Raw genomic sequence first — 13,725 nt, 5'->3', positions numbered from 1 at the left:
AGCCACATTACACGAGAAAAAGGGAGAAGTGGTAATTCGTAGTAAAAACCGCAGAAAACATAACGTTTTCTACATTGTTTTGGTATCGACGTAACTGAAAATCTTCACATTGGACGCATTACTCTCAGAAACGTTTACATTTATCGTCTGGCAACTAATGCCGCGTGATGACGTTTGCGGTTACACCACTCTGTACGAAGTAGAAGCTTCTAAGTTGTTGAAGTCACCAAGAAAGAGGCACAGAAATTCAAGTTTTTGTTTTTGAAAATTCAGTTTTTGGCTGCTTTTGCTGCCTTGTAGTTGACCAAGGACCTTAAGATTTTACATGAACCGAACTCTGGCAGCCACATTACACGAGAAAAAGCGAGAAGTGGTAATTCGTAGTAAAAACCGCAGAAAACATAACGTTTTCTACATTGTTTTCGTATCGACGTAACTGAAAATCTTCACATTGGATGCATTACTCTCAGAAACGTTTACATTTATCGTTTGGCAACTAATGCCGCGTGATGACGTTTGCGGTCGCACAACTCTGTACGAAGTAGAAGCTTCTAAGTTGTTGCAGTCACCAAGAAAGTGGCACAGAAATTCAAGTCTTAGTTTTTGAAAATTCAGTTTTTGGCTGCTTTTCCTGCCTTGTAGTTGACCCAGGACCTTAAGATTTTGCACGAACCGAACTCTGGCTGCCACATTACACGAGAAAAAGCGAGAAGTGGTAATTCGTAGTAAAAACCGCAGAAAACATAACGTTTTCTACATTATTTTCGAATCGACGTAACTGAAAATCTTCACATTGGACGCATAACTCTCAGAAACGTTTACATTTATCGTCTGGCAACTAATGCCGCGTGATGACGTTTGCGGTCGCACCACTCTCTACGAAGTAGAAGCTTCTAAGTTGTTGCAGTCACCAAGAAAGAGGCACAGAAATTCAAGTTTTAGTTTTAGAAAATTCAGTTTTTGGCTGCTTTTGCTGCCTTGTAGTTGACCTAGGACCTTAAGATTTGGCATGAACCGAACTCTGGCAGCCACATTACGCGAGAAAAAGGCAGAAGTGGTAATTCGTAGTAAAAACCGCAGAAAACATAACGTTTTCTACATTGTTTTCGTATCGACGTAACTGAAAATCTTCACATTGGACGCATTACTCTCAGAAACGTTTACATTTATCGTCTGGCAACTAATGCCGCGTGATGACGTTTGCGGTCACACCACTCTGTACGAAGTAGAAGCTTCTAAGTTGTTGAAGTCACCAAGAAAGAGGCACAGAAATTCAAGTTTTTGATTTTGAAAATTCAGTTTTTGGCTGCTTTTGCTGCCTTGTAGTTGACCTAGGACCTTAAGATTTTACATGATCCGAACTCTGGCAGCCACATTACACGAGAAAAAGCGAGAAGTGGTAATTCGTAGTAAAAACGGCAGAAAACGTAACGTTTTCTACATTGTTTTCGTATCGACGTAACTGAAAATCTTCACATTGGACGCATTACTCTCAGAAACGTTTACATTTATCGTCTGGCAACTAATGCCGCGTGATGACGTTTGCGGTCGCACCACTCTGTACGAAGTAGAAGCTTCTAAGTTGTTGCAGTCACCAAGAAAGAGGCACAGAAATTCAAGTTTTAGTTTTTGAAAATTCAGTTTTTGGCTGCTTTTGCTGCCTTGTAGTTGACCTAGGACCTTAAGATTTTGCATGAACCGAACTCTGGCAGCCACATTACACGAGAAAAAGCGAGAAGTGGTAATTCGTAGTAAAAACTGCAGAAAACATAACGTTTTCAACATTTGTTTTCGAAATGACGTAACTGAAAATCTTCACAATGGATGCATTTCTCTCGGAAACGTTTACATTTATTGTCTGGCAACTAATGCCGCGTGCTGAGGTTTGCGGTCGCACCACTCTGTACGAAATAGAAGATTCTAAGTTGTTGCAGTCACCAAGAAAGAGGCACAGAAATTCAAGTTTTAGTTTTTGAAAATTCAGTTTTTGGCTGCTTTTGCTGCCTTGTAGTTGACCCAGGACCTTAAGATTTTGCACGATCCGAACTCTGGCTGCCACATTACACGAGAAAAAGCGAGAAGTGGTAATTCGTAGTAAAAACCGAAGAAAACATAACGTTTTCTACATTATTTTCGAATCGACGTAACTGAAAATCTTCACATTGGACGCATTACTCTCAGAAACGTTTACATTTATCGTCTCGCAACTAATGCCGCGTGATGACGTTTGCGGTCGCACCACTCTGTACGAAGTAGAAGCTTCTAAGTTGTTGCAGTCACCAAGAAAGAGGCACAGAAATTCAAGTTTTAGTTTTTGAAAATTCAGTTTTTGGCTGCTTTTGCTGCCTTGTAGTTGACCTAGGACCTTAAGATTTTGCATGAACCGAACTCTGGCAGCCACATTACACGAGAAAAAGCGAGAAGTGGTAATTCGTAGTAAAAACCGCAGAAAACATAACGTTTTCAACATTTGTTTTCGAAAAGACGTAACTGAAAATCTTCACAATGCATGCATTTCTCTCGGAAACGTTTACATTTATTGTCTGGCAACTAAGGCCGCGTGCTGAGGTTTGCGGTCGCACCACTCGGTACGAAGTATAAGCTTCTAAGTTGTTGCAGTCACCAAGAAAGAGGCACAGAAATCCAAGTTTTTGTTTTTGAAAATTCAGTTTTTGGCTGCTTTTGCTGCCTTGTAGTTGACCTAGGACCTTAAGATTTGGCATGAACCGAACTCTGGCAGCCACATTACACGAGAAAAAGCGAGAAGTGGTAATTCGTAGTAAAACCGCAGAAAACATAACGTTTTCTACATTGTTTTCGTATCGACATAACTGAAAATCTTCACATTGGACGCATTACTCTCAGAAACGTTTACATTTATCGTCTGGCAACTAATGCCGCGTGATGAGGTTTGCGGTCGCACCACTCTCTACGAATAAGAAGCTTCTAAGTTGTTGCAGTCACCAAGAAAGAGGCACAGAAATTCAAGTTTTAGTTTTTGAAAATTCAGTTTTTGGCTGCTTTTGCTGCCTTGTAGTTGACCTAGGACCTTAAGATTTTGCATGAACCGAACTCTGGCAGCCACATTACACGAGAAAAAGCGAGAAGTGGTAATTCGTAGTAAAAACCGCAGAAAACATAACGTTTTCTACATTGTTTTCGTATCGACGTAACTGAAAATCTTCACATTGGACGCATTACTCCCAGAAACGTTTACATTTATCGTCTGGCAACTAATGCCGCGTGATGACGTTTGCGGTCGCACCACTCTGTACGAAGTAGAAGCTTCTAAGTTGTTGCAGTCACCAAGAAAGAGGCACAGAAATTCAAGTTTTAGTTTTTGAAAATTCAGTTTTTGGCTGCTTTTGCTGCCTTGTAGTTGACCTAGGACCTTAAGATTTGGCATGAACCGAACTCTGGCAACCACATTACACGAGAAAAAGGGAGAAGTGGTAATTCGTAGTAAAAACCGCAGAAACCATAACGTTTTCTACATTGTTTTCGTATCGACATAACTGAAAATCTTCACATTGGACGCATTACTCTCAGAAACGTTTACATTTATCGTCTGGCAACTAATGCCGCGTGATGAGGTTTGCGGTCGCACCACTCTCTACGAATAAGAAGCTTCTAAGTTGTTGCAGTCACCAAGAAAGAGGCACAGAAATTCAAGTTTTAGTTTTTGAAAATTCAGTTTTTGGCTGCTTTTGCTGCCTTGTAGTTGACCTAGGACCTTAAGATTTTGCATGAACCGAACTCTGGCAGCCACATTACACGAGAAAAAGCGAGAAGTGGTAATTCGTAGTAAAAACCGCAGAAAACATAACGTTTTCTACATTGTTTTCGTATCGACGTAACTGAAAATCTTCACATTGGACGCATTACTCCCAGAAACGTTTACATTTATCGTCTGGCAACTAATGCCGCGTGATGACGTTTGCGGTCGCACCACTCTGTACGAAGTAGAAGCTTCTAAGTTGTTGCAGTCACCAAGAAAGAGGCACAGAAATTCAAGTTTTAGTTTTTGAAAATTCAGTTTTTGGCTGCTTTTGCTGCCTTGTAGTTGACCTAGGACCTTAAGATTTGGCATGAACCGAGCTCTGGCAGCCACATTACACGAGAAAAAGCGAGAAGTGGTAATTCGTAGTAAAAACCGCAGAAAACATAACGTTTTCTACATTGTTTTCGTATCGACGTAACTGAAAATCTTCACATTGGACGCATTACTCTCAGAAACGTTTACATTTATCGTCTGGCGACTAATGCCGCGTGATGACGTTTGCGGTCGCAACACTCTGTACGAAGTAGAAGCTTCTAAGTTGTTGCAGTCACCAAGAAAGAGGCACAGAAATTCAAGTTTTAGTTTTTGAAAATTCAGTTTTTGATTGCTTTTGCTGCCTTGTAGTTGACCTAGGATCTTAAGATTCTGCATGAACCGAACTCTGGCAGCCACATTACACGAGAAAAAGCGAGAAGTGGTAATTCGTAGTAAAAACCGCAGAAAACATAACGTTTTCTACATTGTTTTCGTATCGACGTAACTGAAAATCTTCACATTGTACGCATTACTCTCAGAAACGTTTACATTTATCGTCTGGCAACTAATGCCGCGTGATGACGTTTGCGGTCGCACCACTCTGTACGAAGTAGAAGCTTCTAAGTTGTTGCAGTCACCAAGAAAGAGGCACAGAAATTCAAGTTTTAGTTTTTGAAAATTCAGTTTTTGGCTGCTTTTGCTGCCTTGTAGTTGACCTAGGACCTTAAGATTTGGCATGAACCGAACTCTGGCAGCCACATTACACGAGAAAAAGCGAGAAGTGGTAATTCGTAGTAAAAACCGCAGAAAACATAACGTTTTCTACATTGTTTTCGTATCGACGTAACTGAAAATCTTCACATTGGACGCATTACTCTCAGAAACGTTTACATTTATCGTCTGGCAACTAATGCCGCGTGATGACGTTTGCGGTCGCACCACTCTGTACGAAGTAGAAGCTTCTAAGTTGTTGCAGTCACCAAGAAAGAGGCACAGAAATTCAAGTTTTAGTTTTTGAAAATTCAGTTTTTGGCTGCTTTTGCTGCCTTGTAGTTGACCTAGGACCTTAAGATTTTGCATGAACCGAACTCTGGCAGCCACATTACACGAGAAAAAGGGAGAAGTGGTAATTCGTAGTAAAAACCGCAGAAAACATAACGTTTTCTACATTGTTTTGGTATCGACGTAACTGAAAATCTTCACATTGGACGCATTACTCTCAGAAACGTTTACATTTATCGTCTGGCAACTAATGCCGCGTGATGACGTTTGCGGTTACACCACTCTGTACGAAGTAGAAGCTTCTAAGTTGTTGCAGTCACCAAGAAAGAGGCACAGAAATTCAAGTTTGAGTTTTTGAAAATTCAGTTTTTGGCTGCTTTTGCTGCCTTGTAGTTGACCTAGGACCTTAAGATTTGGCATGAACCGAACTCTGGCAGCCACATTACACGAGAAAAAGGGAGAAGTGGTAATTCGTAGTAAAAACCGCAGAAAACATAACGTTTTCTACATTGTTTTGGTATCGACGTAACTGAAAATCTTCACATTGGACGCATTACTCTCAGAAACGTTTACATTTATCGTCTGGCAACTAATGCCGCGTGATGACGTTTGCGGTTACACCACTCTGTACGAAGTAGAAGCTTCTAAGTTGTTGAAGTCACCAAGAAAGAGGCACAGAAATTCAAGTTTTTGTTTTTGAAAATTCAGTTTTTGGCTGCTTTTGCTGCCTTGTAGTTGACCAAGGACCTTAAGATTTTACATGAACCGAACTCTGGCAGCCACATTACACGAGAAAAAGCGAGAAGTGGTAATTCGTAGTAAAAACCGCAGAAAACATAACGTTTTCTACATTGTTTTCGTATCGACGTAACTGAAAATCTTCACATTGGATGCATTACTCTCAGAAACGTTTACATTTATCGTCTGGCAACTAATGCCGCGTGATGACGTTTGCGGTCGCACAACTCTGTTCGAAGTAGAAGCTTCTAAGTTGTTGCAGTCACCAAGAAAGAGGCACAGAAATTCAAGTCTTAGTTTTTGAAAATTCAGTTTTTGGCTGCTTTTCCTGCCTTGTAGTTGACCCAGGACCTTAAGATTTTGCACGAACCGAACTCTGGCTGCCACATTACACGAGAAAAAGCGAGAAGTGGTAATTCGTAGTAAAAACCGCAGAAAACATAACGTTTTCTACATTATTTTCGAATCGACGTAACTGAAAATCTTCACATTGGACGCATAACTCTCAGAAACGTTTACATTTATCGTCTGGCAACTAATGCCGCGTGATGACGTTTGCGGTCGCACCACTCTCTACGAAGTAGAAGCTTCTAAGTTGTTGCAGTCACCAAGAAAGAGGCACAGAAATTCAAGTTTTAGTTTTAGAAAATTCAGTTTTTGGCTGCTTTTGCTGCCTTGTAGTTGACCTAGGACCTTAAGATTTGGCATGAACCGAACTCTGGCAGCCACATTACGCGAGAAAAAGGCAGAAGTGGTAATTCGTAGTAAAAACCGCAGAAAACATAACGTTTTCTACATTGTTTTCGTATCGACGTAACTGAAAATCTTCACATTGGACGCATTACTCTCAGAAACGTTTACATTTATCGTCTGGCAACTAATGCCGCGTGATGACGTTTGCGGTCACACCACTCTGTACGAAGTAGAAGCTTCTAAGTTGTTGAAGTCACCAAGAAAGAGGCACAGAAATTCAAGTTTTTGATTTTGAAAATTCAGTTTTTGGCTGCTTTTGCTGCCTTGTAGTTGACCTAGGACCTTAAGATTTTACATGATCCGAACTCTGGCAGCCACATTACACGAGAAAAAGCGAGAAGTGGTAATTCGTAGTAAAAACGGCAGAAAACGTAACGTTTTCTACATTGTTTTCGTATCGACGTAACTGAAAATCTTCACATTGGACGCATTACTCTCAGAAACGTTTACATTTATCGTCTGGCAACTAATGCCGCGTGATGACGTTTGCGGTCGCACCACTCTGTACGAAGTAGAAGCTTCTAAGTTGTTGCAGTCACCAAGAAAGAGGCACAGAAATTCAAGTTTTAGTTTTTGAAAATTCAGTTTTTGGCTGTTTTTGCTGCCTTGTAGTTGACCTAGGACCTTAAGATTTTGCATGAACCGAACTCTGGCAGCCACATTACACGAGAAAAAGCGAGAAGTGGTAATTCGTAGTAAAAACTGCAGAAAACATAACGTTTTCAACATTTGTTTTCGAAATGACGTAACTGAAAATCTTCACAATGGATGCATTTCTCTCGGAAACGTTTACATTTATTGTCTGGCAACTAATGCCGCGTGCTGAGGTTTGCGGTCGCACCACTCTGTACGAAATAGAAGATTCTAAGTTGTTGCAGTCACCAAGAAAGAGGCACAGAAATTCAAGTTTTAGTTTTTGAAAATTCAGTTTTTGGCTGCTTTTGCTGCCTTGTAGTTGACCCAGGACCTTAAGATTTTGCACGATCCGAACTCTGGCTGCCACATTACACGAGAAAAAGCGAGAAGTGGTAATTCGTAGTAAAAACCGAAGAAAACATAACGTTTTCTACATTATTTTCGAATCGACGTAACTGAAAATCTTCACATTGGACGCATTACTCTCAGAAACGTTTACATTTATCGTCTCGCAACTAATGCCGCGTGATGACGTTTGCGGTCGCACCACTCTGTACGAAGTAGAAGCTTCTAAGTTGTTGCAGTCACCAAGAAAGAGGCACAGAAATTCAAGTTTTAGTTTTTGAAAATTCAGTTTTTGGCTGCTTTTGCTGCCTTGTAGTTGACCTAGGACCTTAAGATTTTGCATGAACCGAACTCTGGCAGCCACATTACACGAGAAAAAGCGAGAAGTGGTAATTCGTAGTAAAAACCGCAGAAAACATAACGTTTTCAACATTTGTTTTCGAAAAGACGTAACTGAAAATCTTCACAATGCATGCATTTCTCTCGGAAACGTTTACATTTATTGTCTGGCAACTAAGGCCGCGTGCTGAGGTTTGCGGTCGCACCACTCGGTACGAAGTATAAGCTTCTAAGTTGTTGCAGTCACCAAGAAAGAGGCACAGAAATCCAAGTTTTTGTTTTTGAAAATTCAGTTTTTGGCTGCTTTTGCTGCCTTGTAGTTGACCTAGGACCTTAAGATTTGGCATGAACCGAACTCTGGCAGCCACATTACACGAGAAAAAGCGAGAAGTGGTAATTCGTAGTAAAACCGCAGAAAACATAACGTTTTCTACATTGTTTTCGTATCGACGTAACTGAAAATCTTCACATTGGACGCATTACTCTCAGAAACGTTTACATTTATCGTCTGGCAACTAATGCCGCGTGATGAGGTTTGCGGTCGCACAACTCTGTACGAAGTAGAAGCTTCTAAGTTGTTGCAGTCGGCAAGAAAGAGGCACAGAAATTCAAGTTTTAGTTTTTGAAAATTCAGTTTTTGGCTGCTTTTGCTGCCTTGTAGTTGACCTAGGACCTTAAGATTTTGCATGAACCGAACTCTGGCAACCACATTACACGAGAAAAAGGGAGAAGTGGTAATTCGTAGTAAAAACCGCAGAAACCATAACGTTTTCTACATTGTTTTCGTATCGACATAACTGAAAATCTTCACATTGGACGCATTACTCTCAGAAACGTTTACATTTATCGTCTGGCAACTAATGCCGCGTGATGAGGTTTGCGGTCGCACCACTCTCTACGAATAAGAAGCTTCTAAGTTGTTGCAGTCACCAAGAAAGAGGCACAGAAATTCAAGTTTTAGTTTTTGAAAATTCAGTTTTTGGCTGCTTTTGCTGCCTTGTAGTTGACCTAGGACCTTAAGATTTTGCATGAACCGAACTCTGGCAGCCACATTACACGAGAAAAAGCGAGAAGTGGTAATTCGTAGTAAAAACCGCAGAAAACATAACGTTTTCTACATTGTTTTCGTATCGACGTAACTGAAAATCTTCACATTGGACGCATTACTCCCAGAAACGTTTACATTTATCGTCTGGCAACTAATGCCGCGTGATGACGTTTGCGGTCGCACCACTCTGTACGAAGTAGAAGCTTCTAAGTTGTTGCAGTCACCAAGAAAGAGGCACAGAAATTCAAGTTTTAGTTTTTGAAAATTCAGTTTTTGGCTGCTTTTGCTGCCTTGTAGTTGACCTAGGACCTTAAGATTTGGCATGAACCGAACTCTGGCAGCCACATTACACGAGAAAAAGCGAGAAGTGGTAATTCGTAGTAAAAACCGCAGAAAACATAACGTTTTCTACATTGTTTTCGTATCGACGTAACTGAAAATCTTCACATTGGACGCATTACTCTCAGAAACGTTTACATTTATCGTCTGGCGACTAATGCCGCGTGATGACGTTTGCGGTCGCAACACTCTGTACGAAGTAGAAGCTTCTAAGTTGTTGCAGTCACCAAGAAAGAGGCACAGAAATTCAAGTTTTAGTTTTTGAAAATTCAGTTTTTGATTGCTTTTGCTGCCTTGTAGTTGACCTAGGATCTTAAGATTCTGCATGAACCGAACTCTGGCAGCCACATTACACGAGAAAAAGCGAGAAGTGGTAATTCGTAGTAAAAACCGCAGAAAACATAACGTTTTCTACATTGTTTTCGTATCGACGTAACTGAAAATCTTCACATTGTACGCATTACTCTCAGAAACGTTTACATTTATCGTCTGGCAACTAATGCCGCGTGATGACGTTTGCGGTCGCACCACTCTGTACGAAGTAGAAGCTTCTAAGTTGTTGCAGTCACCAAGAAAGAGGCACAGAAATTCAAGTTTTAGTTTTTGAAAATTCAGTTTTTGGCTGCTTTTGCTGCCTTGTAGTTGACCTAGGACCTTAAGATTTGGCATGAACCGAACTCTGGCAGCCACATTACACGAGAAAAAGCGAGAAGTGGTAATTCGTAGTAAAAACCGCAGAAAACATAACGTTTTCTACATTGTTTTCGTATCGACGTAACTGAAAATCTTCACATTGGACGCATTACTCTCAGAAACGTTTACATTTATCGTCTGGCAACTAATGCCGCGTGATGACGTTTGCGGTCGCACCACTCTGTACGAAGTAGAAGCTTCTAAGTTGTTGCAGTCACCAAGAAAGAGGCACAGAAATTCAAGTTTTAGTTTTTGAAAATTCAGTTTTTGGCTGCTTTTGCTGCCTTGTAGTTGACCTAGGACCTTAAGATTTTGCATGAACCGAACTCTGGCAGCCACATTACACGAGAAAAAGCGAGAAGTGGTAATTCGTAGTAAAAACCGCAGAAAACATAACGTTTTCTACATTGTTTTGGTATCGACGTAACTGAAAATCTTCACATTGGACGCATTACTCTCAGAAACGTTTACATTTATCGTCTGGCAACTAATGCCGCGTGATGACGTTTGCGGTCGCACCACTCTGTACGAAGTAGAAGCTTCTAAGTTGTTGCAGTCACCAAGAAAGAGGCACAGAAATTCAAGTTTTAGTTTTTGAAAATTCAGTTTTTGATTGCTTTTGCTGCCTTGTAGTTGACCTAGGACCTTAAGATTTTGCATGAACCGAACTCTGGCAGCCACATTACACGATAAAAAGCGAGAAGTGGTATTTCGTAGTAAAAACGGCAGAAAACATAACGTTTTCTACATTGTTTTCGTATCGACGTAACTGAAAATCTTCACATTGGACGCATTACTCTCAGAAACGTTTACATTTATCGTCTGGCAACTAATGCCGCGTGATGACGTTTGCGGTCGCACCACTCTGTACGAAGTAGAAGCTTCTAAGTTGTTGCAGTCACCAAGAAAGAGGCACAGAAATTCAAGTTTTAGTTTTTGAAAATTCAGTTTTTGGCTGCTTTTGCTGCCTTGTAGTTGACCTAGGACCTTAAGATTTGGCATGAACCGAGCTCTGGCAGCCACATTACACGAGAAAAAGCGAGAAGTGGTAATTCGTAGTAAAAACCGCAGAAAACATAACGTTTTCTACATTGTTTTCGTATCGACGTAACTGAAAATCTTCACATTGGACGCATTACTCTCAGAAACGTTTACATTTATCGTCTGGCGACTAATGCCGCGTGATGACGTTTGCGGTCGCAACACTCTGTACGAAGTAGAAGCTTCTAAGTTGTTGCAGTCACCAAGAAAGAGGCACAGAAATTCAAGTTTTAGTTTTTGAAAATTCAGTTTTTGATTGCTTTTGCTGCCTTGTAGTTGACCTAGGATCTTAAGATTCTGCATGAACCGAACTCTGGCAGCCACATTACACGAGAAAAAGCGAGAAGTGGTAATTCGTAGTAAAAACCGCAGAAAACATAACGTTTTCTACATTGTTTTCGTATCGACGTAACTGAAAATCTTCACATTGTACGCATTACTCTCAGAAACGTTTACATTTATCGTCTGGCAACTAATGCCGCGTGATGACGTTTGCGGTCGCACCACTCTGTACGAAGTAGAAGCTTCTAAGTTGTTGCAGTCACCAAGAAAGAGGCACAGAAATTCAAGTTTTAGTTTTTGAAAATTCAGTTTTTGGCTGCTTTTGCTGCCTTGTAGTTGACCTAGGACCTTAAGATTTGGCATGAACCGAACTCTGGCAGCCACATTACACGAGAAAAAGCGAGAAGTGGTAATTCGTAGTAAAAACCGCAGAAAACATAACGTTTTCTACATTGTTTTCGTATCGACGTAACTGAAAATCTTCACATTGGACGCATTACTCTCAGAAACGTTTACATTTATCGTCTGGCAACTAATGCCGCGTGATGACGTTTGCGGTCGCACCACTCTGTACGAAGTAGAAGCTTCTAAGTTGTTGCAGTCACCAAGAAAGAGGCACAGAAATTCAAGTTTTAGTTTTTGAAAATTCAGTTTTTGGCTGCTTTTGCTGCCTTGTAGTTGACCTAGGACCTTAAGATTTTGCATGAACCGAACTCTGGCAGCCACATTACACGAGAAAAAGGGAGAAGTGGTAATTCGTAGTAAAAACCGCAGAAAACATAACGTTTTCTACATTGTTTTGGTATCGACGTAACTGAAAATCTTCACATTGGACGCATTACTCTCAGAAACGTTTACATTTATCGTCTGGCAACTAATGCCGCGTGATGACGTTTGCGGTTACACCACTCTGTACGAAGTAGAAGCTTCTAAGTTGTTGCAGTCACCAAGAAAGAGGCACAGAAATTCAAGTTTGAGTTTTTGAAAATTCAGTTTTTGGCTGCTTTTGCTGCCTTGTAGTTGACCTAGGACCTTAAGATTTGGCATGAACCGAACTCTGGCAGCCACATTACACGAGAAAAAGGGAGAAGTGGTAATTCGTAGTAAAAACCGCAGAAAACATAACGTTTTCTACATTGTTTTGGTATCGACGTAACTGAAAATCTTCACATTGGACGCATTACTCTCAGAAACGTTTACATTTATCGTCTGGCAACTAATGCCGCGTGATGACGTTTGCGGTTACACCACTCTGTACGAAGTAGAAGCTTCTAAGTTGTTGAAGTCACCAAGAAAGAGGCACAGAAATTCAAGTTTTTGTTTTTGAAAATTCAGTTTTTGGCTGCTTTTGCTGCCTTGTAGTTGACCAAGGACCTTAAGATTTTACATGAACCGAACTCTGGCAGCCACATTACACGAGAAAAAGCGAGAAGTGGTAATTCGTAGTAAAAACCGCAGAAAACATAACGTTTTCTACATTGTTTTCGTATCGACGTAACTGAAAATCTTCACATTGGATGCATTACTCTCAGAAACGTTTACATTTATCGTCTGGCAACTAATGCCGCGTGATGACGTTTGCGGTCGCACAACTCTGTTCGAAGTAGAAGCTTCTAAGTTGTTGCAGTCACCAAGAAAGAGGCACAGAAATTCAAGTCTTAGTTTTTGAAAATTCAGTTTTTGGCTGCTTTTCCTGCCTTGTAGTTGACCCAGGACCTTAAGATTTTGCACGAACCGAACTCTGGCTGCCACATTACACGAGAAAAAGCGAGAAGTGGTAATTCGTAGTAAAAACCGCAGAAAACATAACGTTTTCTACATTATTTTCGAATCGACGTAACTGAAAATCTTCACATTGGACGCATAACTCTCAGAAACGTTTACATTTATCGTCTGGCAACTAATGCCGCGTGATGACGTTTGCGGTCGCACCACTCTCTACGAAGTAGAAGCTTCTAAGTTGTTGCAGTCACCAAGAAAGAGGCACAGAAATTCAAGTTTTAGTTTTAGAAAATTCAGTTTTTGGCTGCTTTTGCTGCCTTGTAGTTGACCTAGGACCTTAAGATTTGGCATGAACCGAACTCTGGCAGCCACATTACGCGAGAAAAAGGCAGAAGTGGTAATTCGTAGTAAAAACCGCAGAAAACATAACGTTTTCTACATTGTTTTCGTATCGACGTAACTGAAAATCTTCACATTGGACGCATTACTCTCAGAAACGTTTACATTTATCGTCTGGCAACTAATGCCGCGTGATGACGTTTGCGGTCACACCACTCTGTACGAAGTAGAAGCTTCTAAGTTGTTGAAGTCACCAAGAAAGAGGCACAGAAATTCAAGTTTTTGATTTTGAAAATTCAGTTTTTGGCTGCTTTTGCTGCCTTGTAGTTGACCTAGGACCTTAAGATTTTACATGATCCGAACTCTGGCAGCCACATTACACGAGAAAAAGCGAGAAGTGGTAATTCGTAGT

This window comes from Schistocerca serialis, unplaced genomic scaffold, assembly GCF_023864345.2.
Source record: "Schistocerca serialis cubense isolate TAMUIC-IGC-003099 unplaced genomic scaffold, iqSchSeri2.2 HiC_scaffold_1351, whole genome shotgun sequence".
Taxonomy (NCBI): domain Eukaryota; kingdom Metazoa; phylum Arthropoda; class Insecta; order Orthoptera; family Acrididae; genus Schistocerca; species Schistocerca serialis.
This window is presented reverse-complemented; position numbering follows the sequence as displayed.